The following is a 5709-nucleotide window of genomic DNA, read 5'->3' on the forward strand; positions in this document are numbered from 1 at the left end:
AAGATAATCTACATGTTAATAATACACATCTTGAGATGGAAGAAAGAAGTTTGTAACAGATTAAGATATGTGTATTCAGGGTTGCATCAAATGTATGTTTATTTTGTTGTTAGGCCCAGCAATGCCCTGAACTGTATTGTTTACAAATATGTTTAATTTACTTTTATTGTATATGGACATTGAACATCATAACATGGCTTAAGTTCTGACTTTCATTATAGAAACTGATCATATAGCTTCCATTGTAAGTAATAGTTCTATCTAAATGAATTGAATCTAACTAGGCTTAGTATATATATTATTTTAGATAATTGTAGTAAGGACCTAAGCTGAATATTGAAGATACACAGTAGGATTGAATACATAGGAATGTAAACACCTGATGTTTGTATTAGCCACAGTAAAAATAAAGAAACAAATTGAATTAGTGCATGTGGTGGTTCTTGATTTAGGAGAAAGTGGGATTGAATAACATTATTCATAATGTTACAATCCTTAAATTGAAATTAGGTTTTAGATACAACAATGTAATTTAGGGCCTGATTTAGGATTTGGTGAATTCAGTAAAGGCAGACAGCATGGCGGAGAATTTTTCATCCACCACCTACCTTTACTCTGGCGCCCATATTTACAGATGATCTCTATACATTGGCATCTCCAGGCCGTGACAACCAGTAAAAAAAGGCAAACAGCCTCCCCTTTAAATAGGGCAATGGTTGGATGGCTTACAATCAACGGCCCCTACTCTCTCAGGCTTTCGGTGGAAGGTTTACGCTGTAGCTGCACATTTTATTCCATCTGTATGAACCTGGTTGTCCGCCCACCTCTAAATCCGGAAGTTTGGCAGAGAGGGTACTCCTTCGCAGTTGAAACAGAGTACCCTCTCTGTTACACTCTGAAGCAGATCTTTTATACAAATGTGTTTATTTGGTATTGGTCTAACTCCATACATGTGTTCTGGAATATGGCCTAACTCTATACATGTGTTAAAGTAATATGATGTTTTATTTAGAACCATACAGATATATATTTGACCATTGTATGTTATGGATGAATTGATGGTTTATGTTTTAGTGGACTTGGAATATATATTCATACTTTCATATTCAATTATTGTAATATTTTTGTATAATACATGGGATTCTGTGTTCCCTGTATATTCACCATTCTCTAATTTCTTTATAATCTGCTACTTGTGATGCAACCAGACACCAATTATAACGAAAATACATCAGAACTCGACTATTATAAGTAATTAGAGTTGAGTTCTGACATTACAATGCTTGCTGCCAGAGCCAGCAGCCAAGGTGAAAGGCAAGCTTACAATGGCAAGCACAAAGAAAATGTTTATTTTTTGCACTGCTTACATAGTTAGAGACAGTTAGAATCTTTCTGCATCTTCAAAATATCTAATAGGTTTTTAATGTGTTTAATTTTGCACTAGCGATTTTATTTTAATTCTTCATGTTTTGCAAACATGCTTTCTCTTTCATATGAAAGAGCTATGCACTAAACATTAAAGTGGTGTGTGGGAATGGTGATGATGTGACCATGTATTATATGAGATAAGGTACCCCTTGGTATACATGATAAGGATATTGCAAGTCACCGCAGAGCTCCATAACCTTATTGAGGAACTAAGGGGCATATTATCAAGGGATTTATCTCCGCTTTTTTGGCTTTAAAAGCCAAGAAAGCGGAGATAAAATTATCTCCCTATTACCTAGCTGTCGCTAACACCAGTTAGCGACAGCTAGTAGGAGATAGCGACCATCTTGGGCCCCGCTTTGCATGTCAGAGAAATTTATCACTAATGACATGCAAAGTGGGCGTGCCAAGATGTTAGTGACTGGAAACAGTCGCTAACATCGCTATCTCCTATTAACCGACTTTTGGAGATATTCCGGCTAAGCGCGAATATCTCCAAAAGCTAACACCTGCCCTGAGCAGTTCTTAAGCATTTTATCCAATGGGAGGTGGATAACATGGCTAAGAGCATTCGCTCGGTAATGCATGAATATCGCTGACTTTACAGCGATATTCATGCATTGCGGCCGATTTTGATCATTTCAGAGATAAACCTTGCTAATAGCAAAGTTTATCTGCGATAAAAATCGTCGCAGACCGACGATAAATTTTTCTCGCTAACCAAGCAATAGCGATAATTATTGCTATTGCTTGGTAATATGCCCCTAAGCCTTCAGCCACATGTTAAGGATATTGCAAGTCACCTAGGAGTGCTATAGCCTTATAGAGGAACCCAGCTTTTAGCCTCATTCCTCTATATGGTTATGCAGCTCCTCAGTGACTTGCAATATCCTTCTAATGGACAGTAGGGGGGACATTATCCCTTATATAATAGTTGTTACAGCGCTAAAGAAGTTAACATGAAAAGGAACAAATGTGCTTCGTGGCTTCTTTATTCACATAAAATAATAAAAATAATGAATTGTTCTGCATAATTAATGTATACATCTTGATTGAATGAACCTACGAAAAATAGAAAAATGTTTGAGGAATAAACAAGCTCAGAGTCCAACCTGATTAAAGGTTTAGTTTATCTACAAGTTGGCCAGCTGTGAAAATAAGACACCTAGTAGGGTGACCTGTTGCAGCTGGGTCCTAAAGACAAGCATCTAAAGTGAATTTAAATAACAAAAGCAAACGACTGGCGTGTAAGGTAAACACTGCTACAGCTGTAAACCAGAAATTGCTTTTGTATCAAGTTTAGAGGTACTTTGTAACTTCAAGCATCCTGCCTTCAAGCAATAGCTTATTAGTTTCTGAACATATACACACATTTATATGCAAATAAAGGTGTGCTTTCCGTTTTCTAGAAAAGAACACTGAAAATACCAGTTTTTTGTTTTAAATGAAGGCATGTTTGAAGCCTAAACCTTAACTTTTCATTTTCATCAATTTCTCACGTGTACAACTGCCTCACAAGGACAGATTTGCTTCAAATGCTCAATGAATAAATGCTCATTGCGTGAATCCCACCACAATACCAGGACTGCCCATAATATGCCATGGATGGCTGTGATTAAGCCAGGGCCAAGGATGGCTACCCTGCTCAAATCCGTTCACTTGGACTCCCAGTTAGCACAGGCATGCTTCTTTATTTCTTTAAGTGTAGGCCAGCTAGAATATTGTAGAGGAGGAATGATGAGCAAACCTTTGGAGGAAAAAACGAAATCATGACAAAATGTACAAAGGACAAGACATTCAATGAACAACAAACCGAATAATTCATTTACATTTTAAACTAATCACAAAACAGATGCAAAAAAGCCTTGTACAAACATCCCAGCTTTGCACAACATACAACATACTTATAGGTCGGTGTTATAATTATTATACATACCCGATGTTTACTTCAAAAAGCAATTCAATTCGAGAACGTCACTATTTGAAAATAAATCAAAATCCTACTAGAGAAATCTCACAGGGGCAAGAGATTATTAAGATGAAAGAAGTACGAGAAAGGTATGATCAAAGAAACAACAGCAAAATATTCGATACAAAAAATGTGATAAGCCTTGTATTATATTATGTACCGAAAGTAACTTGACAGACCTATCAAGGAGACTATTATTTCAACCATGGATGAGAAAAGCATCGAAGAGGTGGAAAAAAATATTTTAAAAGCCAACAGTTTCTCATGTGATAGAAGTATATTAACTTTGCAACTTTGCAAATGATTAACACAATTCTATGTCATAACCACTTTTGCAATAAAGATGTATATACAATGAGCTGTAATTTTGGGCCTGTATACAGAAATGTCTATGTGCCCATGACTTGTGGGGTAAACAAATTCATGGGGATTCACAGGTGAAGCCTTTGCCCTGTGAATGAGTGAATATAAAACCTGGTCAGATTATCACAAATAAATTCAGTAAAATAACTGACAACAGAAGTGAAGAAACCAAAAGTGAAGTTCTTGGACCTCACAGAGTTTACAAAATGGCCATCTTTTCATAAGGAATACTGATAAAAAAAACTAGAGCCCGATTATGACTTTAGCGGTGCAGCACTGGTTGCCCCCACTGCCGCAACGCCAAAGCTGTGGTTGGGCCTCCCGCCTGTCTGTAAGGTTTTCTTTGGGCGTTCCCATGGTGGTGCCTCTGAAAACAGGCACCGCAATTGGAACACTAAACACAGTTCCTGCACTGCATGCAGGAACTGGTGTGCATGCAAACAGGGAGGCACATATTGTGCTCCCCTGTGTGCATCCACAGGGCACAGAGGCGCCAGGGGGACCTGTAGGGCCCCCTTTGCTTCCTCCCCACCAGGGTTTTCATGGAGTAGGAACAGCCATGCAAACCCTGGTGGAGAGGAAACACCTAATATGTTTGGCAGGAAATCTGTGGTTCCGCCTAGCATAATAATGCCTCTACACCACTACAACACTGCCAGGGAACGACGGTTCCCTGGCTGCTGTGGAGGGGCTGTGGCGGTCCGACTGTCCAACTTATAATAGGGCAATCAGGAGACCGCCACTGCCATGCTCCCACAAGTCTGGTGGTCCAAGGACCGTCATACTCATAATCAGGCCCTATGGGTCACATGCATTATTCTATTTTGCGATCTCAAATATTGCGAATTACTAAAAAAGGCTGTTTGCGATCGCAAAATAGCCCTAAACAATGCTTCAAACAATTTGAAGCTTCCATGTAATTCGCCAAAATAGAGAATCGCAAAATTTCGATATCCAATTTACCGAATCTGTATTTGCTAATCGCAAATTGAGGCTCGCAAAGCTATGCATGACAAATCGCAATTTTGCGATCGCAAAATACCGATTTCTTCAGGCAGGAGGTAACCAGATGAAAACAATAAAAACAGGTGGAAATCATTGGTAAAGTATTTAAACAGGCCCAGAAGGCTTCAGAAAATATAGCAGTATATTTATAGGTATAAACATACACTCAATTGGCTAATGTTCTAGATTGTGCAGTATAACTGCCAGAGTGTATTTATTAAGATAATCTACATGTTAATAATACACATCTTGGGATGGAAGAAAGAAGTTTGTAACAGATTAAGATATGTATATTCAGGGTTGCATCAAATGTATGTTTATTTTGTTGTTAGGCCCAGCAATGCCCTGAACTGTATTGTTTACAAATATGTTTAATTTACTTTTATTGTATATGGACATTGAACATCATAACACGGCTTAAGTTCTGACTTTAATTACAGAAACTGATCATATATCTTCCGTTGTAAGTAATAATTCTATCTAAATGAATTGAATCTAACTAGGCTTAGTATATATATTATTTTAGATAATTGTAGTAAGGACCCAAGCTGAATATTGATGATACACAGTAGGATTGAATACATAGGAATGTAATCACCTGATGTTTGTATTAGCCACAGTAAAAATAAAGAAACAAATTGAATTAGTGCATGTGGTGGTTCTTGATTTAGGAGAAAGTGGGATTGAATAACATTATTCATAATGTTACAATCGTTAAATTGAAATTAGGTTTTAGATACAACAATGTAATTTAGGGCCTGATTTAGGATTTGGTGAATTCAGTAAAGGCAGACAGCTTGGCGGAGAATTTTTCATCCACCACCTACCTTTACTCTGGCGCCCATATTTACAGATGATCTCTATACATTGGCATCTCCAGGCCGTGACAACCAGTAAAAAAAGGCAAACAGCCTCCCCTTTAAATAGGGCAATGGTTGGATGGC

This window comes from Lissotriton helveticus, chromosome 2_2, assembly GCF_964261635.1.
Source record: "Lissotriton helveticus chromosome 2_2, aLisHel1.1, whole genome shotgun sequence".
Classification (NCBI taxonomy): domain Eukaryota; kingdom Metazoa; phylum Chordata; class Amphibia; order Caudata; family Salamandridae; genus Lissotriton; species Lissotriton helveticus.